Source organism: Heptranchias perlo, unplaced genomic scaffold (genome assembly GCF_035084215.1).
Source record: "Heptranchias perlo isolate sHepPer1 unplaced genomic scaffold, sHepPer1.hap1 HAP1_SCAFFOLD_591, whole genome shotgun sequence".
Lineage (NCBI taxonomy): Eukaryota > Metazoa > Chordata > Chondrichthyes > Hexanchiformes > Hexanchidae > Heptranchias > Heptranchias perlo.
The window spans coordinates 75062-99699 of NW_027139614.1; the positions used below are offsets into that span (position 1 = coordinate 75062).

General features: G+C 44.8%; 2 non-coding genes and 1 pseudogene across 2 annotated transcripts; 2 read left to right on the forward strand and 1 right to left on the reverse strand.

Annotated features, from left to right (window-relative positions):
- Positions 1 to 354: 354 nt before the first annotated feature.
- trnak-uuu (transfer RNA lysine (anticodon UUU)) lies at positions 355 to 439 on the forward strand. Its single transcript is given in 2 exon segments — positions 355 to 391; positions 404 to 439. It is a non-coding gene; the product is annotated as a tRNA-Lys (tRNA).
- Positions 440 to 10516: 10077 nt separating this feature from the next.
- Positions 10517 to 19426, forward strand: LOC137316604 (zinc finger protein 135-like; annotated as a pseudogene).
- trnay-gua (transfer RNA tyrosine (anticodon GUA)) lies at positions 13202 to 13295 on the reverse strand. Its single transcript has 2 exons — positions 13259 to 13295; positions 13202 to 13237 (listed from the first exon to the last, which is right to left on the reverse strand). It is a non-coding gene; the product is annotated as a tRNA-Tyr (tRNA).
- Positions 19427 to 24638: the final 5212 nt, after the last annotated feature.

The window sequence follows — 24638 nt, forward strand, 5'->3', positions numbered from 1 at the left end:
GGTGTCACGGTGTAACGGGTGAAATTATTCAGCTTTCAATTGTTGATCGGCTGAAATGTCGAGAGGCCTTTTCCAGCTCCCGTGTGGAACAAGTTCAGCTTTTGAGCCATTGGGTAAAGTGTTTTATTTTAATTGCTGCGAACGAATGACAAGACATTTTGTACAGACAAGAAGAATTGTAAAATCACGAGTTCTCTGTCCATGTTTCTTACATCATGTTCAACAGAAACAAGGATTCTCCTTAACACGTTGCTGAAAATTGTACAAAAGAGATGCTCCCCATCATTGGACAGCGACAGGGATAATTTTGAGTCCCACCATGAATCTGTATGATGGAAACTAATTTAACAGCGAGCCTGGATAGCTCAGTCGGTAGAGCATCAGACTTTTAAAACAGGTGGTGATCTGAGGGTCCAGGGTTCAAGTCCCTGTTCAGGCTAAAAGTTTTAAAACAGCTGGCAAGTTCTGCTTTTCCAGCGGACCAATATCAGCGAAAGGAGCAAGAGTTGGCCATTCAGTCCCTCGAGCCTGCTCCGCCATTTGATAACGTCATCGCTGATCTTCGACCTCAAATCCACTTTCCCGACCTATCCCCATATCCCTTGAGTTCCTTCGTGTCCAAAAATCTATCTTTCTCTGTTTTGAATCTATTCAATGGCTCAGCATCCACAGCCCTCTGGGGTAGAGAATTCCAATGGTTCACAACCCTCTCAGTGAAGAAATTATTCCTCTTCTCTATACCAAATGGCCGGCCCCTTATCTTGGGATTATAACCATTAGTTCTGGACTCTCCAGCGAGGGGAAACAGCATCCCAGCATTTACACTGTCAAGCCCTCGAAGAATTTTACATGCTTCAATGAGACCACCTCATTATTGTAAACTGCAGAGAATATCAGGCCCATTCTACTCAATCTCTCCTCACAGGACAACCCTCTTATCCCAGGAATCAATCTAGTGAACTTTTGTTGCACCCACTCTAAGGCAAGTGTATCGTTCCGCAGGTAAGGAGATTAAAACTGTACACAGTACTCCAGATGCGGTCTCACCAAAGCCCTATATAATTACAGCAAGACTTCCTTATCCTTGTTCTCCAACCACCTCGCAATAAAGGCCAACACACCATTTGCTTTCCTAATTGCTTGCTGCACCTGCATGTTAACTTTCTGTGATCCGTGTACAAGGACACACAAATCCCTCTGAATACCAACATTTCGTAGTCTCTCACCTTTTAAAAGATATTCTGTTTTCTATTCTTCCTACCAAAGTGAATAATCTCACATTTCCCCACTTTATACTTCATTTGCCAACTTCTCGCCCACTCACTTAACCTGTCTGTATCACTTTGCATCCTCTTTCCGTCCTCCTCACAGCTTATTTTCCCACCAATTTTGTCTCATCAGCAAACTTGGATACATTACACTCGGTCCCCTCATCTAAGTCATTAATATAGATTGTAAATAGCTGAGGCCCAAGCACTGATCTTCACGGCACCCCACTAGTTACAACCTGCCAATCCGAAAATGACCTGTTTATTCCGACTTTCTGTTTTCTCTACGTCAACAAATCCCCAATCCATGCTAATATATTACCCACAATCCCATGAGCCCTAATCTTGTTCAACAAACTTTTGTGTGGCACCTTATCGAATGCCTTTTGAAAATCCAAATATACTACATGCACTGGTTCTCCCTTATCTACCCTGCTATCTACACCCTCAAAACCTCTAATAGAGTTGTCAAACACGATTTCCCTTTCATAAAAGCGAGTTGCATGTGCCTAACCATATTATGATTTTCTAAGTGCCCTGTGACCACGTCCCTAGTAATAGATTCCCGCAATTTCCCTCCTACTATTGTCAGGCTAAAGGGCCTGTAGTTCCCTGTTTTCTCTCTCCCTCTTTCTTGAATAGCAGGGTTACATTTGGTACCTTCCAATCCATGGGGACCTTTCTAGAATCATGGGAACTCTGGAAGATAACACCAATGCATCCACTGTCTCTGCAGCCACCTCTTTTTAAACCCTAGGATGTCGGCCATCAGGTCCAAAGAATTTGTCAGCTTTTAGCCCCATTAATTCCTCCAGTACTTTTTCTTTACGAATCTTAATTGCTTTAGGTTCCTCACTCTCATTAGAACCTTGGTTCCCCAATCCTTCTGGTAGGATTTTTGTGTCTTCGACTGTGAAGACAGATACAAAATACTTGTTAAACGTCTCTGCCATTTCCTTATTCTCCATTATAAATTCTCCTGTCTCTGTCTCCAATGGACCCATGATTACTTTCGCTAATCTCTTCCTTTATACACACTTGTAGAAGCTCTTACAATCCATTCTTATATTTCTTGCTGGTTCTATTTTCTCCCATTTTAGCAATTTCTTGGTCATCCTTTGCTGATTTCTCAAACTCTCCTAATCCTCAGGCTTACTATTCTTTTTGAAAACATTATAAGACTCTTTTAACCGAATACTATCATTAATTTCTCCAGTTAACCAAGGTTGGACCACTTTTCCGGTGGAGCTTTTAATCCTCAAGAGAATGTAATTTTGTTGAGGAATTCTAAATTATTTCTTTAAATGTTCACCATTGCTTATCAATTATTATATTTTTAATCTCATTTCCCAAACTACCTGAGCGAACTCACCCCTCATAACTACGTTATTGGTTTTGTTTAAATTTGAGACCCTAGTTTCGGACTTAACGACATCACTCTCAAACTCAATTTCAAATTCTACAATATTATGATCATTCTTCCCCAGAGGATCATCTACTATAAGATTACCAATTAACCCTGTTTCATTACACAATACTAGATCTAAAATAGCCTGTTCCCTTGTAGATTCCTCGACATATTGATCTAGAAAACTGACTCGAATGAATTCCATGAACATAAAACAGCTTATCTTGAGTTGCAAACATGGTGTCAACACGATGGGATGACTTATGACTAGAAGCCATGGCCAGATCTGCCAGGTGAATTAAATGTTTGCTGCGAACATGGAGAATTAATGAAACCAAGACTTCCCTGCAGAGCAAGGAGTTGGAAAGAAAGGTGCTGGGCATTGAGAGGCGAAGGATTTTGTCGATGGCAGGATGAATGGACAAAAGTATCTCAACTCACTGCTTCTTTTCTATACTGATAAACATGGACAGAAATCTCATCTCCGTGCTTCTTTCAGATAATGAATGTCTTAATGCTCAAGAGATCACTGATCCAAGCCAATTATCTCCTCTCGCATTCTCCTTCCAATCTTGCACACGTTGCTTAGCTTTGAAATTATGCATTTTTTCACAGTGGAATTCAATTTAAAGGAAACGATGCTGTGATCAGCTTGTGTTGTTAAGGAGATGGAGCACCAGGAAATACACAAAAGGCTGATGATAACAGTGACTGTTCAGAGACTGTGAGCTGCAGTTAAAGGTCGGCAACATTTAAAGTATCAGGCAGCAGATCTTTTCCAAATCTTGACACAAATGACAAGAAAATGTAACGCGGAATTTGATCAATGTCACGACTTTCAAATAGCAGACATTTTATACACAAGGCAAGAAAGATTAACAAGGATATTGCCTGGACTGTAGAATTTTAGCTATGAGGAAAGACTGGATAGGCTGGGGTTGTTTTCTTTGGAACAGAGGAGACTGAAGGCAGATTTAATTGAGGTGAACAAAATTATGAGGGTCCCAGATAGCGTGGATTAGAAGGACCCACTTCTCTTAGCAGAGAGGTTAATAATCAGGGGCATAGATTTAAAGTGATTGGTAGAAGGTTTAATGGGGAACTGAGGAGAAATTATTTCACCCAAGGGTTGTGGGGGTCTGGAACTGACTGCCTGAAGGTGTGGTTGAGGCAGACACTCTCATCGCATTTGAAGAATACTTGAACTGCCAGAAGCTACAAGGCTATGGGCCAAGAGCTGGAAAGTGGGATTAAGCTGGATAGCTCTTTTTCGGCCGGCACAGACGCGATGGGCCGAATGGCCTCTTTCTGTGCCATAAATTTCTTTGATTCTATGAGTCTAATTAACAGTAAGCAGGGTAGTTCAGTGATCATGAGAACGCTACAGAAGATAAATAACTGCTGGGAACCAAGCAATGCGTCATTGTAAACCACAGACTGGGGAAGTTCCAGCTCCAGTGACAGAGATGGATCACAACAGGGTTTAAAAGTGACGGGATACTGATGTAAGGGACAGTCGGGATCATCTCGTGTACACGGGGGGGACTGGCATGTTTACTCTGGTACAGTACAGGAAAGAGAATTTGCTCATATATTTCTTAATGAGGAATTAAAGTTGCTGACTCTCAGACTTGTTAATTAATAAGACAATGCATTAGTTAGAACCTTCCACCCCTAAGTCTCTCTGCTCCTCTAATTTTAAACTTTGACCATTTATTTTACATTTCATCTCATTTTTCTTCCTCTCAAATTGTATCCCGTCACATTTCTCTGCGTTAAATTTCACCTGCCTGTTTACGAACCTGTGGACGTCACAATGAAGTCACTGACACTCCTCTTCCCAGTTCCCCACGCTGCCAATGTTGGCGTCATCTGGAGATTTTCACCTTGTGTCCCACATACCCAAGCTCAGATCATTCTCTATATTGAGAAGAGCAATGGTCCCAACACTGACCCTGGGGGACACCACTGTTTACATCCCTCCAGTCTGAAGAACATCCATTAACCACTACTCTCTGTTTCCTGCCCTTTACACAACTTCCTACCCACACTGCCCCATTCATTTTAATACCGTGGGTATTAATTTTATCAACAAGCCTCCTGTCCGTCATCTTATCAAACACCTTTTCACAATCCATCAACACAACATCCACGACATTCCCTTTATCAGTAGAATTGAGATATCTCAATTAATCCATATTGGCTGTTCTTAATTAATGTGTTTTTCTAACAAATGTTGAAATGTTTGCTCCACCTCATCTGGTTTCATCTGTTTCAAGCCCCAACAGAAAGGTCAAGTTTTCTCCTGGAGCTTAAGATAAATTAATTTTTAAAAATGATGCTTCAGACAATGACGGATATCTGGACTTAGAACTGCCCATTCAGTGGCGCAACTCCCGCCCCTCACACACTCTGATTGGTTGGAGGACCAACTGTCCGCACAGCCGTCCAGTCAATTTACCATAAGACCATAAGAGATAGGAGCAGGAGGAGGCCATTCGGCCCCTCGAGCCTGGTCCGCCATTTAATGAGATCATGGCTGATTTAATTTATACCTCAGCTCCACTTTCCCGCCCTTTCCCCATATCCTTTGACTCCCTTGCTGATCAAAAATTTGTCTAACTCAGCCTTGAATGTATTCAATGACTCAGCCTCCGCAGCTTTTTGGGGTAAAGAATTCCAAAGACTCACGACGCTCCGGGAGAAGAAATTCCTCCTCATTTCCATCTTAAACAGGTAACCCCTTATTCTGAGACTATGCCACCTAGTTTTAGATTCCCCCATGAGGGGTAACATCCTCTCAGCATCTACCCTATCGAGTCTCCTCAGAATCTTGTCTGTTTCAATAAGATCTCCTCTCATTCATCTAAACTCCATTGAGTATAGACCCAGCCTGTTCAATCTTTCATCATAAGACAACCCTTCCATACCTGGAATCAACCAACTGAACCTTCTCTGAACTCAAATGCAAGTATGTCCTTCCTTAGAACTGTATGCAGTACTCCAGTTGTGGTCTCACCAGCACCCTGTACATTTGTAGCATGACTTCATTGCTTTTATACTCCATCCCCCAAGACATAAAAGCCAATAATCCGTTTGCCTTCCGGATTACCTGCTGCACCTGCATGTTGAATTTTGTCTTTCTTGCACGAGGAAACCCAGATCCCTCCGTACTGCAGCATTTTGTAGTATTTCTCCATTCAAATCAAAAAGCAAAATATTATTTTTCCTCCCAAAGTGAATGACTTCACATTTTCCCACATTATATTCCATCTGCCAAATTTTTTGCCCATTCGCTTAACCAGTCAACATCCCTTCACAGACACTTTGAGTCCTCCTTGCAACTTGCTTTTCCACCTGTCTTTGTATCATCAGCAAATCTGGCCACAAGACACTCTGTTGCTTTATCCAAGTCATTGATATACATTGTAAATAATTGAGGCCACAGTACAGATCCCTGCAACACCCCCGAGTTAGATGAAATGCCTATAAATTTCCGCTCCTCCCATTGGTCCGGAACTCTCCTTAATCACCAGGGCGGGGTTAATGGTGAGACTGGCGGTCCTGAGGTGCATTTGGAAAATAAAAATTAATTGAACCCTTCAGTTGCAACATTTAATGAAACGAAATTAATAAAAGTCACTGAAAAAAAAATTTCTGGAGTTCACCAAATTCGGGGTGGAGGGGGGGGTTTCTATGCTGTGTGTTTGTGCCGGTTTAAATGGCTCGAAGCGCTGGTGTTTCAGTTTATTTTATTATCCTTGGTCCAAACGCGCTCTCCCTGCTTCCAATGTCTTTGTTTTCCGGCCTGGTATTAAGATCATCAATGGCGGCTACATCACCCAGCATGCAGCGCGGTACAGATTGTGCCCTATCTGAATCAGTGGAGCCCAGTGCGCAGGCGCAGTAGTGACTCATTACCGGTCAGTGTGTCCTGAGCATGCGCGGCCAGTCGAGGCTGCGGGAGGAGCGCGTTCGGTGCAGGTCAGAGGATCGGAGCAAGAGGCTCAATAAACCCCGGGGCCCGGGTCCGGGCTCAGGCCCAGGCTCAGGCTTTACAAACCCCGAGTGCGGCCCCAGACCCGAATATAAAACAGTGAACATTATCCCCCCCTCACTCCCCGCCGGGAAATGAAGGGGAAATGGGGATCGGTCAGGGAGCGTCTGCAATTGAAGGAGAAATGGTGATCGGTCAGGGAGCGTCTGTAAATGAAGGGGAAATGATGATCGGTCGGGGAGCGTCTGTAAATGAAGGAGAAATGGTGATCGGTCAGGGAGCGTCTGCAAATGAAGGAGAAATGGTGATCGGTCAGGGAGCGTCTGCAAATGAAGGAGAAATGGTGATGGGTCAGGGAGCGTCTGTAAATGAAGGAGAAATGGGGATCGGTCAGGGAGCGTCTGTAAATGAAGGAGAAATGGTGATCGGTCAGGGAGCGTCTGTAAATGAAGGGGAAATGGTGATCGGTCAGGGAGCGTCTGTAAATGATGGAGAAATGGAGATCGGTCAGGGAGCGTCTGTAAATGAAGGAGAACTGGTTGTCGGTCTGGGTGCGTCTGTAAATGAAGGAGACATGGTGATGGGTCAGGGAGCGTCTGTAAATGAAGGAGATAAGGTGATCTCTATGTTTTCAGTCATCCAGGGGGCCGTTGCTTCCCTCCTCATGGGAATCTGTCCACTCTGTACCCAAACCCACTCCTCCTTGAAGGCCTCCCATTGTTCAATTACTGTTCTACCTGCCAATTTTTGATTCCAATCCACACGGACAAGATCCCTTTTTAACTCACTGGAATTAGCCCTCCTCCAGTTAAGAATTTTCACATTTGACTGTTCCTTATCCTTTTCCATAACTGTTCTAAACCTAATGAGATTATGATCACTGCTGCCCCACTGAAACATGCTCCACCTGCCCCACTTCATTCTCCACACCCAGGCCACTGCTGTACTCACACTCACTCTCTCACACTCACTCTCTCACATTCACTCTCACATTCACTCTCTCACACTCCTCTCTCACCCTTTCACTCATGGTTTTGGGCCACTGAAAGATGATGCGATGGGTTTGGATTTCAGCACAGGGAGGAGGGAGAGTGTGTGGGATGGGGATTTACAGCTTTGGGGAATGAGAGAGGAAATAATGTTCCATAGAAAGTAGAGTTGTCTGATCTGAATTTCTATCCTGTACTTACAGTGATAACTTTTATAAACTCCTTTTACAGGGGAGGATTTGCAGAGGGAAACTCAAACCAAAGATCACATCAAGATCTGACAGAGTCACTCGATTCATCAGGACCTGAATATCATCGGCCTTTGAATGTGGAAGGAGAAATGTTTGTCTGTTCTATCTGTGGGAGAAGATTTCAAACATCAGTGTGAGTGGAAAAGCACCGAGACACACACACCCAAGTGAGAGTGTTCCAGTGCACTGACTGTGGAAAGAGCTTTAACCAGTTACACAGCCAGAAAAAACATCGCACCGTTCACAGCGGGGAGAAACCGTACACGTGTTCTGTGTGTGGACGAGGCTTCAACTGATCGTCCAACCTGGAGAGACACAAGGACACCCAGACCATGGAGAAACCGTGGAAATGTGGGGACTGTGGGAAGGGATTCAATTACCCTTCAGAGCTGGAAACTCATCGACGCCGTCACACTGGGGAGAGGCTGTTCACCTGCTCCGTGTGTGGGAAGGGATTCGCTCAATCATCCACCCTGCTGACACACCAGTGAGTTCACTCTGATGAGAGACCTTTTAAATGTTCTGACTGTGAGAAGAGCTTTAAAAGCAAAAGGAATCTGCTGAAACACCAACGCACTCACACTGGGGAGAGGCCGTTCAACTGCTCCGTGTGTGGAAAGAGATTCACTCAGTCATCCACCCTGCTGGCACACCAGCGAGTTCACACTGGGGAGAGGCCGTTCTCCTGCACCGTGTGTGGGAAGAGATTCACTCGGTCATCCCACCTTCTGTCACACCAGCAAGTTCACACTGATGAGAGACCTTTAAATGTTCTGACTGTGGGAAGAGATTTAAAATCAGAAACGAACTGCTGAGACATCGACGCACTCACACTGGGGAGAGACTTTTCACCTGCTCCGTTTGTGGGAAGAGATTCACTCGATCATCCCACCTCCTGAAACATTAACTTGTTGACACTATTGAGTGACCTTTTAATGCAGTGACTGCGAGAAGAGCTTTAAAAGCAGAAAGGAACTGCTGACACATCAACTCATGCCCATTGGGGAGAGACTGTTCACCTGCTCCGTGTGTGGGAAGGGATTCACTCAGTCATCACACGTGCTGAGACTCCAGCGAGTTCACATATGACTGCAGGGGTTGGATTCTGCTGTAAATCCCATCCAGGACTGAACCATGTTCATTCTGACAGTTGGGGTTTGTTTCTGCTGATGTTAATAACCCCTAAAACTGGGCTGGAGTTTAATATTCTGTTTCTCTGTTAAATAAATCAGCTTTGTTTTAAACCCTTGTTGTCGATTTTGGTCTTTCCCACCTGAGTGTTTAGCATCACCTGACTGGAGCTCAGAAAGGACAATCTGGGGGGAGGATCGTCCGGTGGGAACAGAACTTCAGCCTGGACACAGTCCTTCAGGGCCACACTGAGAGGGGCAAACGGCACTTTGGTCTTTCTCGTCTCTCTTCACTGACAGCAAAGTCACTGTGCGGCGTCCAGTCCAAAAATGACTGTGGTAATTATTCTATGAAGATTTAACCTGTTTGTGTGACAGTCCTGAGTCTACCATTTAAGGCAGGCGTTGACTCATTTAAAATAAACCCATTTAAAATAAATGGGTTAAAGTCTGCATCAAAATAGCAGAGGGAGGAGTTCACAGGAGCCTGTTAACTGCTGGTACAATTATACAACAGTCATTCGATCTCCAGATAAAGAAGGACCTGCAGTGTGTTTCCAGAATTCACGGTTTTATTGATGTGCGTGTTGGACACCAGGATCACTAAAAATACACGACCCAGACCATCCACAGGGTGGGAGCGATCCCGACAGTTATTCTGGGATCACTCCCACTGCGGAACTCCACCACTGACCCTGCTGAAGGTTGTAGGCTCAGGGAGTGGGGCCTCCAGGAGTGGACTGTAAGATAGCTGACAATGATATGCTGAGGTACCAGAGGAATCCTTACCAAGGAACCGTCTGGGGTTTTACCTGTCAGTGTGGGTCTCGCGGTGAATGATTCCTGACTCCCCGAACTGTCTTACATTTAACCCAGATCAGATCAGGATGAATTCAGTTTACAGGAGAATTGGGTCAAATATCACCCACAATCGAGGGAGACAAAAGCAGCCATTAGAGAAGCTCAGAGATCTTTGGAAAAGAAGATGGTGCCCAATTCTGAGAATAATAGCAAATGTCTTTCCAGCTCCATCAGGAGTCAGAAGACCATTAAAGATGCTTTAGGGCCACTGAAAGACAGTTCAGGACAGATTCCCGGGCTGTGGCAGAGCTGTTGAATGACTATTTCTCATCAGTCTACACTCCTGTGGATGAGGCTCAGATTCCAGCTGTGGGATGTGCTGTCAACAATAACATCATAAATATTAAAATAGAATGGGATGTCACTTTGGATAAAATATGAACTCTCAAAATGCATTGTGCTCCAGGTCCGGATGATATCCACCCCCGGGTGTTTAAAGAGATGGGACGGGTATCTTCAACAGCTCAATAGAGTCAGGGATTGTCCCCTGAGATTGGAAGGGAGCTCATGTAGTTCCCATTTTCATTAAAGGGGACAAATCAGAGCCGGGGAATGACAGGCCCATCAGTGTGACCTCGATCAGAGGGAAGATGCTTGAAGGGATCCTAAGAGATGCTGTTTATGATCACGGGGAAAGAGAGGGAGCCATTCGAGATATTCAACACGGCTTCTGGGAAAGAAAATGGTGTCTTACAAACTTGCTTGAGTTTTTTGAAGAAGTTGCTGGGTTAGTGGATGAGGGTAATCCGGTTCACATTGTCTATCTCAGGGATGTCAAACTCATTTCCTATGGTGAACCTGACCCGATATCCTGGCACTTGGCCTGGGCCACATTCAGCAAAAGTTATTAAACTAGAAATAGATGAAGATGAACTGTATTGGTATTTACTTACATTTAGATTTTATTTACAGCTGCTGCTCCCGATACCTGGCACCTCTGAGCTTGAACTATTGCACCAACATTTAGAGTAAATGACTGGGCTGAGGCCTGTCTTGGATAAAAACATGAGGACCACTTGTCATTACAGAACTGTGTGCCCCAAACACTAACCGTGGAAGTGAATTCCACAGACTGCCTACTCCCTATGTAAAGAAGTTTCTCTTGACTACTGCTCTCAAACAGAGAGTGGGGTTAATTGTAGCGACTCACACTGTATAAGGTGGAAAGTGGGGCTCCACAAGGATTGGTTCTGGGACCACTGTTCACAATTCACATCAACGAATTGGACTCGGGAATCGGAAGTACAATTTCAAAATTTACAGATGACACCAGATTGGCGGGGTGGGGTGGAGTTTGGATAATATTGATGAAGATTGCGACCAAATACAAAATACATTAATAAACTTGCAAAATGGGTGTATAATTGGCCAATGAATTTTAATGCAGATGACAGTGAAGTGGAGCATTTTGGTAGCAAGAATTTGGAAATTGTGCCCTGCATCCCCAAGTCCAAGTCATTAATGTATATCAAGGAAAGCAGTGGTCCCAGCACCGACCCCTGGGGAACACCACTGTACACCTCCCTCCATTCCGAAAAACAACCGTTCACCACTACACTCTGTTTCCTGTTATTCAGCCAATTCTGTATCCATGCTGCTACTGCCCCTTTTATTCCATGGGCTTCAATCTTGATGACAAACCCATTATGCGGCACTTTATCTGAAGCCTTTTCGAAGTCCATACACACCACATTAACTGCATTGCCCTCATCTACTCTCTGTTGCCTCATCAAAAAACTGTATCAATTTAATTAAACACGATTTGCCTTTAACAAATCCGTGCTGGCTTTCCCTAATCCTTGTCCAATTGACTGCTAATTCTGTCCCGGATTATCGTTGCTCGAACTTTCTCCACTACCGAGGTTAAACTGACTGGTCAGTAGTTGCTGGATTTTTTCTTTCACCCTTTCTTGAACAGGGGTGTAACATTTGCAATTCTCCAGTCCTCTGGCATCACCCCCATATCTAAGGATGTTTGGAGGTTTTTTGCCAGTACCTCTGCAATTTCCACCGTTACTTCCCTCAGCAACCGAGGATGCATCCCATCCGGACCAGATGACGGATCTACTTTAAGTACAGCCAGCCTTTCCAGTACCTCCTGTTTATGAATTTTGAGCCAATCCAGTATCTCTACAACATCTTCCTTTACTGACACTCTGGCAGCGTCTTCTTCCTTGGGAAAGACAGATGCAATGTATTTATTTAGTACCTCCGCCATGCCCACTGCCTCCCACTGCTACCAATTCGATATAATCTGGGCCAGTGGTGCAATGGATAACACATTAGGTTCGATTCCTACCTGGCTTGGATTTTTTAATGCAAAATTTTATGGCCTTCAATACCTTGCAAGCTGTCCTACTTGGTGGTGCTGCCTGGCTCCATACCTGGTAAGTGCCTTCTCAGTGCAGCAAGCAGTGCATCAGTGTCATAATCTGAAGGTCCTGAATTCAATCTTCAGAGAAGGCATCAAGGATTATGAAGCTTTTTTTCCATCTCTCACCTCATCTTTCCATCTTTGCTGCATCGCAAAATCAAGAACTTTTGCTTCCTGCAGCACATCAAAAGATTTGCTGCCCCTTGATCTCTCTGTATCCAAACACACAGTGAAGTTTAGGAAGTCCATGGGCGATGGACTCACTGACAACACTCTTGTTTCTGTATAATTGCCCCAAGACAAATGGTGAGTGGAGAATATAATCAAAGATCCCGCTACTTCTCACAGGCCAAGTGAGCGCTCCACCAGTTGAGCTAATTCCTCGTTTGCTGTTTGTAAATCGCCCCTCACAGTTCCTGCCTCACACTCGCCTTCAAGCTGCTCCAAGACCAGCAGAGAAATCTTGCCTTGGGTTGCCGCTCCCTGAATATATTAAATACTTTGCTCCAATCGGCGGTATCCAGCATCAGCAAGTGAGGAACAGCGAACGGGAAGCCGCAGTAATCATGAATGATGCTGAGAAGAGCCCGAGCCTTCGGAAGGAAGACGAGGTCACCAGAAAGCAACAGCTGCCCGAGCTCGAGGAGCAGCGAGAGCCCTGACTGACTGACTGATCGAAGACCATTTTGCCTGAAATTGAGGGCGATTTGAAGTGTTGCTGCTCAAAGGCACTCCCTGCTGGTGAGCAGAGGGAAATGTTCGAGTGAAACAGCCGTGCTCGGGCAGACACAGAAAGCTTTTTGGTTTTGGAAAGGAAAAGAGGCGTCCTGTGCCTGAGTGGCAACATGTTAATCTGTGAGCTGCCTGTGAAGTTCAGAGAGTGACCTTGAGGTAATTGCTGCTTATTCCAAAATCACACTCACTCCTTCGAGCCGGAATTGAACCAGCGACCTAAGGATGACTTTATTTTGTTTTATTCACTACAGTCCTCCGCTCTACCAGCTGAGCTATCGAAGGGAAGTGATAAACAGTGCTGTCTTTGGTGATTGTTCACCGTGCGCCTGTTGACACGTTCAGACTCGTGGAGTCCGGTGCTGATCGAAGACTTCTTTTGCCTGAAAGCGAGAGCTGAGTGTTTTGAAGTATTGCTGCTCAAAAGCGCTCCCTGCTGGTGAGCAGAGGCAGAGCAGCCTTGTTTGGGCAGACACAGAAAGTTTTCAGGTTTGAGAAAGGAAAAGAGGCATCCTGTGCCTTCATGGCAACATGTTAATCTGTGAGGTGCCTGTAAAGTTAAGAGAGCGACCTTGAACTAATTGCTGCTTATTGCAAAATCACGCGTTCTCCTTCGAGCAGGAATTGAACAAATGACGGAAGGATGACTTTGTCTTATTTTCCACGACAGTCTTGTTGCTCGACCAGCTAAGGTATCGAAGGGAAGCGGCAAAAATGTTTCACTTTGGAGATTGTTCACCGTGCACCTTTGACACACCCGGACTCGTGGATTCCAGTGCTCATGACTGAGGCTGACTCGGTACCTGCTCATACCGCAGTGCTGTGGGAGTGGGAGCTGCTCCGTGTTCTCCACAGCCTGGGCCAGTGACACAATGAATAATGGGACTGATTATTGATCTGGAGATTGTGGGTTCAAGTTTACGGAGGGTGTAAAGTGGAAGGCCGGGCCTGGAGAGCATTGGAATAGTCGAGTCTGGAGGTAAACAAAGGCACGGATGAGGGTTTCAGCAGCAGAACCTCATTCTGGGAGTTGGGATTTGTTTCTGCTGATGTTAATAACCGCTATAACTGGGCTGAAATTCAATATTCTGGATCTCTGTCAAATAAATCAACTTTCTTTCAAACAGAATGGGTCAATTACTTGATGAATTCAACATAAGAGACTAATTGATGTCCTAATTACCGATTATTTTGCCTTTTCTCCTTTCTCACTGTAGATTATTTCTGTTCCCATACCTTCAATTACTCTCATGGCCAAGTCCCAGCTCCCCAGACCTGTGCTATTTCCTCCAATAATCCCTGCTCTGTCCTGAATTAATCCATTTTATCCCTACACTGTGTTGTTTCCTCCAATAATCCCTGCTCTGTCCTGAATTAATCCATTTTATCCCTACACTGTGTTATTTCCTCCAATAATCCCTGCTGTCTGTCCTGAATTAATCCATTTTATCCCTACACTGTGTTATTTCCTCCAATAATCCCTGCTGTCTGTCCTGAATTAATCCATTTTATCCCTACACTGTGTTATTTCCTCCAATAATCCCTGCTGTCTGTCCTGAATTAATCCATTTTATCCCTACACTGTGTTATTCCCTCCAATAATCCCTGCTGTCTGTCCTGAATTAATCCATTTTATCCCTACACTGTGTTATTCCCTCCAATATTCCCTGCTGTCTGTCCTGAATTAATCCATTTTATCCCTACACTGTGTTATTTCCCCCAATAATCCCTGCTGTCTGTCCTGAATTAATCCATTTTATCCCTACACTGTGTTATTTCCTCCAATATTCCCTGCTGCCTGTCCTGAATTAATCCATTTTATCCCTACACTGTGTTATTCCCTCCAATATTCCCTGCTGTCTGTCCTGAATTAATCCATTTTATCCCTACACTGTGTTATTTCCTCCAATATTCCCTGCTGCCTGTCCTGAATTAATCCATTTTATCCCTACACTGTGTTATTTCCTCCAATAATCCCTGCTGTCTGTCCTGAATTAATCCATTTTATCCCTGCACTGTGCTATTTCCTCCAATAATCCCTGCTGTCTGTCCTGAATTAATCCATTTTATCCCTGCACTGTGCTATTTCCTCCAATAATCCCTGCTGTCTGTCCTGAATTAATCCATTTTATCCCTACACTGTGTTATTTCCTCCAATAATCCCTGCTGTCTGTCCTGAATTAATCCATTTTATCCCTACAATGTGTTATTTCCTCCAATAATCCCTGCTGTCTGTCCTGAATTAATCCATTTTATCCCTACACTGTGTTATTCCCTCCAATAATCCCTGCTGTCTGTCCTGAATTAATCCATTTTATCCCTACACTGTGTTATTCCCTCCAATAATCCCTGCTGTCTGTCCTGAATTAATCCATTTTATCCCTACACTGTGTTATTCCCTCCAATCATCCCTGCTGTCTGTCCTGAATTAATCCATTTTATCCCTACACTGTGTTATTCCCTCCAATAATCCCTGCTGTCTGTCCTGAATTAATCCATTTTATCCCTACACTGTGTTATTCCCTCCAATAATCCCTGCTGTCTGTCCTGAATTAATCCATTTTATCCCTACACTGTGTTATTCCCTCCAATAATCCCTGCTGTCTGTCCTGAATTAATCCATTTTATCCCTACACTGTGTTATTCCCTCCAATAATCCCTGCTGTCTGTCCTGAATTAATCCATTTTATCCCTACACTGTGTTATTTCCTCCAATATTCCCTGCTGTCTGTCCTGAATTAATCCATTTTATCCCTACACTGTGTTATTCCCTCCAATATTCCCTGCTGTCTGTCCTGAATTAATCCATTTTATCCCTACACTGTGTTATTCCCTCCAATATTCCCTGCTGTCTGTCCTGAATTAATCCATTTTATCCCTACACTGTGTTATTCCCTCCAATATTCCCTGCTGTCTGTCCTGAATTAATCCATTTTATCCCTACACTGTGTTATTTCCTCCAATAATCCCTGCTGTCTGTCCTGAATTAATCCATTTTATCCCTACACTGTGTTATTCCCTCCAATAATCCCTGCTGTCTGTCCTGAATTAATCCATTTTATCCCTACACTGTGTTATTCCCTCCAATATTCCCTGCTGTCTGTCCTGAATTAATCCATTTTATCCCTACACTGTGTTATTCCCTCCAATATTCCCTGCTGTCTGTCCTGAATTAATCCATTTTATCCCTACACTGTGTTATTCCCTCCAATATTCCCTGCTGTCTGTCCTGAATTAATCCATTTTATCCCTACACTGTGTTATTTCCTCCAATATTCCCTGCTGTCTGTCCTGAATTAATCCATTTTATCCCTACACTGTGTTATTCCCTCTAATAATCCCTGCTGTCTGTCCTGAATTGATCCATTTTATCCCTACACTGTGTTATTCCCTCCAATAATCCCTGCTGTCTGTCCTGAATTAATCCATTTTATCCCTACACTGTGTTATTCCCTCCAATATTCCCTGCTGTCTGTCCTGAATTAATCCATTTTATCCCTACACTGTGTTATTCCCTCCAATATTCCCTCCTCTTTGTCCTTTATTGAAGTCCAGTTTTTCCCTCGAGTTTGACATCAATCAGGTTTCAAATTGATGCAGAGTTTCAGCCAATGAGGGAGATCCGGGCTCAGCCCCGCCCACTCGGTGCCGCAAGTCCCGCCCCTCACCCACTCCCATTGGTTGGAGGACCAACCGCCCGCTCGGTCCTCCAGCCCCTCTCCGCTCTTCCTATTGGTCCGGAGCTCCCGTCAATCACCCGGGCAGTGTGAGCTGAGCATGCGCGGCGGGCGGGGAGTGAGGCCGAGATCGTGTCGGCAACAGGTGAGAGATGGGCGGGGGGAGCGGGTTAATAAACCCCGGGGGAGGGGGCGGGGGCTTCACAAACCCCGAGTGCGGCCCCGGGCCCGAATATCAAACAGTGAACATTCTCCTCTCTCTCTCTACACTCCGGGGGCTCCGGTTTAGATCAGACCCGAAACTCAACACACGGCCCGCGGCCTCCGAGCATGCGCAGTGTCAGCGTCAAACCTCGTGACTCATCGAATCAGGGAGCGTCTGTCAATGAAGGAGAAATGGTGATCGGTCAGGGAGCGTCTGTAAATGAAGGAGAAATGGTGATCGATCAGGGAGCGTCTGTAAATGAAGGAGAAATGGGGATCGGTCAGGGAGCGTCTGTAAATGAAGGAGAAATGTTGATCGATCAGGGAGCGTCTGTAAATGAAGGAGAAATGGTATTCGGTCAGGGAGCGTCTGTAAATGAAGGAGAAATGGTGATCGGTCAGGGAGCGTCTGTAAATGAAGTAGAAATGGTGTTCGGTCAGGGAGCGTCTGTAAATGAAGGAGAAATGGTGATCTCCATATCTTCAGTCATCCAGGGAGCTCGAGCTTTGGATGCCGTTCCTTTCCTCCTCGTGGGAATCTGTCTGCTCTGTACCCAAACCAACTCCTCCTTGAAGGCCTCCCATTGTTCAATTACTGTTCTGCCTGCCAATTTTTGATTCCAATCCACACGGACAAGATCCCTTTTTAACTCATGAAATTCGCCCTCCTACAGTTAAGAATTTTCACATTTGACTGTCCCCTGTCCTTTTCCATAACTGTTCTAAACCGAATGAGATTATGATCACTGCTGCCCCACTGAAACATGCTCCACCTGCCCCACTTCATTCTCCACACCGAGCGCACTGCTGTACTCACATTCACTCTCTCACACTCACTCTCTCACACTCACTCTCACACTCCCTCTCTCACACTCTCTCTCACCCTTTCACTCATGGTTTCGGGCCACTGAAAGATGATGCGATGGGTTTGGATTTCAGCACAGGGAGGAGGGAGAGTGTGTGGGACGGGGATTTTCAGCTTTGAGAAATGAGAGAGGAAATAATGTTCCATATAAAGTAGAGCTATCTGATCTGAATTTCTATCCTGTATTTGCAGTGATAACTTTTATAAACTCCTTTTACAGGGGAGGATTTACAGAGGGAAACTCAAACCAAAGATCACGTCAAGATCTGACAGAGTCTCTCGATTCATCAGGACCTGAATATCATCGGCCTTTGAATGTGGAAGGAGAAATGTTTGTCTGTTCTATCTGTGGGAGAAGATTTCAAACATCAGTGTGAGTGGGAAAGCACCGAGACACACACACCCGAGTGAGAGTGTTCCAGTGCACTGACTGTGGAAAGAGCTTTAACCAGTTACACAGCCTGAAAAAACATCGCACCATTCACAGCGGGGAGAAACCGTCCACGTGTTCTGTGCTTGGACGAGGCTTCAACTGATCGTCCAACCTGGAGAGACACAAGGACACCCGGACCATGGAGAAACCGTGGAAATGTGGGGACTGTGGGAAGGGATTCAATTACCCTTCAGAGCTCGAAACTCATCGACGCCGTCACACTGGGGAGAGGCCGTTCACCTGCTCCGTGTGTGGGAAGGGATTCGCTCAGTCATCCAACCTGCTGAAACACCAGCGAGTTCACACTGGGGAGAGACCTTTTAAATGTTCTGACTGTGAGAAGAGGTTTAACTGCAAAAGGAATCTGCTGGAACACCAACGTACCCACACTGGGGAGAGGCCGTTCACCTGCTCAGTGTGTGGGAAGGGATTCACTCAGTCATCACACTTTCTGTCACACCAGCGAGTTCACACTGGGAAGAGGCCGTTCACCTGCTCAGTGTGTGGGAAGGGATTTGCTCAGTCATCACACTTTCTGTCACACCAGCGAGTTCACATTGGGAAGAGGCCGGTCACTTGCTCAGTGTGTGGGAAGGGATTCGCTCATTCATCCACCTTGCTGACACACCAGCGAGTTCACAATGGGGAGAGGCCGTTCACCTGCTCCGTGTGTGGGAAGGGAGTCACTCAGTCATCACACTTTCTGTCACACCAGCGAGTTCACAATGGGGAGAGGCCGTTCTCCTGCTCCATGTGTGGGAAGGGATTTACTCAGTCATCCAACCTGCTGACACACCAGCGAGTTCACACTGATGAGAGACCTTTTAAATGTTCTGACTGTGAGAAGAGCTTTAAAAGCAAAATTGAACTGCTGAAACACCAACGCACTCACACTGGGGAGAGGCCGTTCATCTGCTCCGTGTGTGGGAAGGGATTCACTCAGTCATCACACTTTCTGTCACACCAGCGAGTTCACACTGGGAAGAGGCCGTTCACCTGCTCAGTGTGTGGGAAGGGATTCGCTCAGTCATCCAACCTGCTGAGACACCAGCGAGTTCACTCCGATGAGAGACCTTTTAAATGTTCTGACTGTGAGAAGAGGTATAAAAGCAAATTTAATCTGCTGACACACCAACGCACTCACACTGGGGAGAGGCCGTTCTCCTGCTCCGTGTGTGGGAAGGGATTTGCTTGGTCATCCTCCCTGCTGAAACACCAGCGAGTTCACACTGAGTGACCTTTAAATGTTCTGACTGTGGGAAGAGATTTAAAATCAGAAACGAACTGCTGAGACATCGACGCACTCACAGTGGGGAGAGACTGTTCACCTGCTCCGTGTGTGGGAAGAGATTCACTCGATCATCCCACCTTCTGAAACATTAACTTGTTCACACTATTGAGTGACCTTTTCATGCAGTGACTGTGAGAAGAGCTTAAAAGCAGAAATGAACTGCTGTCACATCATCGCATGCCCATTGGTTGAGAGACTGTTCACCTGCTCCGTGTGTGGGAAGGGATTCACTCAGTCATCACACGTGCTGAGACACCAGCGAGTTCACGAAATGAGCAGGTCCAACGAGCCGGTCTGTAACACAGGCCAATGACTCAGTGCAGCTCGTTACCCAGTCACTGGGCTCCGTTATAGCCTCTCCTGTCAGTAACACACAAAGAGAAATTGTAAATCTGAAACAGAAAGAGATAATGTATAACACTTCATATCAACCACCAGTTTTTCCCTCTTTCCGGCTTTTAAAACAATCTGTTTCACAGTTTGTCAAACCCGAAACAGCCTCTGGGATTTGCTGATTGAGAATTTCAGTGGAAATTGGGACCGTCATTAAGTATCGGAACAAAAATACCCGCTGAGGTTTCGGGATTGTTACTGGTTTATTTATATCAGTGAGTGACCAATTTTAAACTAGGTGACGGTGTAAACCTAAGGTAAGAGCCTGGGATAGACAAGAGATTCTTCAATGTATCAAGTGAAATTACACTGATTCCACCAACACTGGACATCACATCCCTCAAACATTGTTACCTGTTACTGTATAAAACTGGTGAGGGTGGAAATGGGAAATAACTGCAAAAAACTTCATTGTATCAAAGTTACTTCTGATCATTATTATTATACAAACATTCTACAGCCGGTCCCTTAAAAAGGACCCAATATCAAACCAGTCCCCAGTCCTTGGGCCTGTGCCTATGTTGTGATTTGCACCCGCTTCTGACTGACTTGGTATCAGACGCACTCCCGTCAACAGTAAACGGATGGAGCCGGATCCATAAGAGATAAATGAGGACCGAGCTCCGCGGTTCTCCCAGAGTGCGGGAGGCGGAGTAACAGCAGCAGACAGAGAGATCTCTCTAAACCAGCCGCTGCCGCCGGAGAGAAGCGAGTCCCGTTCCGAGCCGTGTCTGTCAGGCGCCCGCTGACCCTCTCTTCACTGAAGGGGACCGATTCAGCACCAACTCACACACCCACCATTGGATCATTGAATCACCTTCAACACCTGAATTACATCACCACTTAATCCTCTATACACGAGGAAATACAAACCTTGTCCACGCAACTTGCCCTCATAATGTAACCATTTTAGCCCCGGTATCATTCTGGTCTTTCTGCGCTGCACCTCCTGCAAGGCCAATATATCCTTCCTGAGGTCTGGTGCCCAGGACTGAATGCCGTACTCTAAATGTGGCCTTAGCAGAGTTTATAGAATTCTAACATAACTTCCACCCTTTTGAATTCCAGTTCCCTTGAGATAAAGGCCGATATTCCATTAGCCATTTTAATTATTTTTTGCACCTGTCTGCCAACTCTTCGTGATTTCCCGAAGTATCTCTGCTCACCCACAGTTCCTGGCTTCTCAACATTTTGAAAATACTCTGATTTATCTTGCTTGGGGCCAAAGTGGATGGCCTCACACTTCCCCAGATTGAAACTTTGAACAGTCTGGGGCTCTTTTGTATCGAAAAGAGAAAGCTGAGGGTGACCTGATACAGGACTTTAAGATTATGCAAGGGTTTGATCGGTCAGATGTCGATAAGGTGTTTGTACTGTTGGGAGTGGGGACGTCAGAACTGAGGGCCATGAATATAATAGTCATCAATAAATCCAATCTGGCATTCAAGAGAAACATATTTATCCAGAGAGTCGTTAGAATGTGCAGCTCGCTCCCACAAGGAGTAGTTAAGGCGAATATCATGGATGCATTTACAGGGAAGCTGGATAAACACATGGAGGAGAATGGAATATTCGGGTTTGCTCATAGGGTTAGATGAAGAGGGGTTGGAGGAGGCTCGTCTGCAGCATAAACACCGGTATAGTCTAGTTGGGCCGAATTGCCTGTTTCTGTGATGTACATTCGATGTAATTCTATGTAAGCTCCATCTGACACAGTTTTACCAACTCACTGAATCTCTCAATTTCCCTTTGTAACTTTATGCTCCCATCTGCACTACTCACTTTGCACCCAAACTTGGTGTCGTCGACAAACCTGGATATACCGCTCTCTATTCCTTTATCTGCCTCATTTATACAGATCCCCGGGGGACACCACTAATCAAATCCTGTCAATTTGAGTACATACCCATTAACCCTACTCTCTGTCTCCTACCTCCAAACCAACTCCCTCCCCATGTCAATGGGTTGCTTTGAATTCCACATGTTCTCATTTCTGTTAACAGTCTCTGATGCTAAACCTTAACGAATGCCTCTGGAAGTCAATATACACATAACCCCCATAGACACTCCATTATTTACCACGTTAGTTACATCTTCAAAAAGGTCAAACAGTTTCGTTAGACTTGACTTACCCTTTACAAATCCATGCTGGCTCTCTCTGATCAATTCATGTTTATCCAAGTGCTCAGTCATTCTTTCCCTAATAACAGATTCTGGTAACTTCCCCACAACAGACGTCAGACGAATCGGTCTATAATTTCCTGCTTTATCTCTCCTACCCTTCCTATATAATGGAATGACATTTGAAATTTTTCACTCCATGGAACAATTCCTGAATCAAGAGAGTTTTGAACGATCATGACTAAAACATGTACAATTTCCTCACCTATTCCCCTTAGTCCCCTGGGATGGTAAACATCAGGTCCTGGAGATTTGTTTATCTTTAGTCTAATTGTTTTCTCCAATACCATTATTTTACTTACACTGAATCCCCTTGATTTATTTTCAGTTTTCCTCGTGCCTCTGGTACATTATCCTCATGCTTTTCTGTGAGTGTCAAAAAAGGCTGCTATTTCCTGATTTTTCAATTACAATATCACCTCCATTTGTCTTTAAGGGGCCCACATTACTCTTCGTCACCCTTCTTTCTCTTAATGCACGTGTAAAAACCTTGAAAGTTGTCCTTAATTTCACTCACTTGTTTTTCTCGTTTTCCCTCTTTGCACCTTTTACGATTTTTTTTTTAGTTTCAGCACCACAATAAACAACTCTTCACTGTGAAATTTGCTAAATTAGTTCTTCAGTGTCAGAGCAAGAATTGTCCATCCCGAATTTATTTAAAGTAACAAACACAAGCACAAATATTCATTCGTCTATCAAAGCACTGATGGACACAGAAAGATAAACACAGCCTGAAACGCAGTCAGTATCGGGATTCACAGGGAAACGGGCAAGCGAAAGAGACAAAGATCAAACAGTCTGAGCCCACAACAGAATGTGACGTGTAGCTGATAGATATTAATGAGAGGAGGTGGGAACCAGTACCATGACTTGGCTCCGTGGCTTACTTGGTTAAAGCGCTTGTTCAGTCAACAAGAGATCCTGGGTTCAACTCCAAGCGGTGCCTTTGTGGTGTTTCGTGAATTTTAGACGGAAAAACGCACAGTGCGGTGTTTGTGTTTTGTTCAGGAGCCAACACAGAACTGATCAGGAAGTCTCTTCAAAAATGCCTTTTCATGAAACAGTCAGCCCTCTCATCGAATGTGTCAGTGACACGTTCTTGTTTCTGGGCTCATTGAGGTCGGGGGATAATTCTCGATTCGAGGGTCATACCCTGGAGAAGCCCTAATTTAACCCTAGTCTTTTGATCTTGAGCTGCGGTTCAAACTTTGCAAAGAGGAAAAATAAATCCCCAAATCACTCCACCTGAATCTCAAGCGCTTTCGGAAGAAGTTCAGTTCAAACAATCAGGACTTTAAAGGCACCTCAATGACCTGCACTTTCATTGCTTCCAATTACATTCGACCTTGAAACCGCTCTGGGTTTTCATCTCACTGTAGCAGCTCTGTATCTGTGAGCATGTCGGTGACGAGGTTCGCTTTGATATTGGTCGCTTTCAATTTTTAAGATCTCGTCAAGTTCAGGGAAAAGAAACCGAGAATCGAATTGTCCCTGTAAGTGATGAATTGAAGGGATTGGTGCTCCAAGCAGATCTGGAAAATGCGCAGTGCGGTCTCTCAGGAATTCCAAATCCACCCTCTCGCCATTCGGCGATCATATTAACTGAGCTTTACTCTGGCCCAGTGTCACCGCGCTGAAATCGAGTATTTCTCCGGCACGTTTCTCTTAACTTCACAGTTGCTGGTTTAAGAGTGAAGACCGGCTCGTTGGATTTTCACTCCTGCAAGTTTCAACCACTCATTTTGGAAAAGTAAACTGACAGTAGACAGCTGTTCTATTGGTCACTGCAGCCTCAAGGTTTAGCTCAGTGAATTACTGGTTTCGCAGGTGACCTCTTCACTTGTCTTGATGGTGCTATTGGTTAGATTGATTCGAGCCCTTATTTTATTTTTCCTCAGGATTCATCACCTCAAAGTTCCAGGGTTTCAATGTGTGTTTTGTCTGCAAGAAAATGTACCGTGATCATTGCCGGCTGAGCAGGGCTGATATTCCACCATTTTCCCTGTGGACTAAAAAAAACCTTGTGATCGGAGAGCAGGCACATGAAACTTATAAAGGAATGGAACATTGGCTTCACGGAAATCACAATTCATCTTGACAGACAAGATCCTGAAAGGCGAATTCGCTGTGACATGGAGATTTCTGTAGTGAGCGAGACCAGACTGTTTCTATGTTCAGAGAATAAATGGCGCACGCTTTATGTTGGAAAAGCAAAACGGTGGGGATTTTTGTCATAGCCCGATGCCTTTCGTGTTGTATCAATTGTCCCTCGTTGCGTTACTTTCATCTTGATCGCATAACCAGTTCGGGCGTTCTTGTGATAAATGGCGACAATTGCCTGCTTTGATAAATTTAACAACGGCTGCACCAGATTCCTGGCGTCAAAAACACTGAACTTTTAACCCCACTCTTAAGATACAGTCTGTAAAATAATGAAATTTCATCACATGCAAAGAACAAAAATCAAAGATTCCAACCACTCGCTGTGTGAAGAAGTTCTTACTCATGTCACCTTTGGTTCTTTTACCAATCACCTTAAATCTATGCCCTTTGGTTCATGTCCCTTCCGCCAATGGGAACAGTT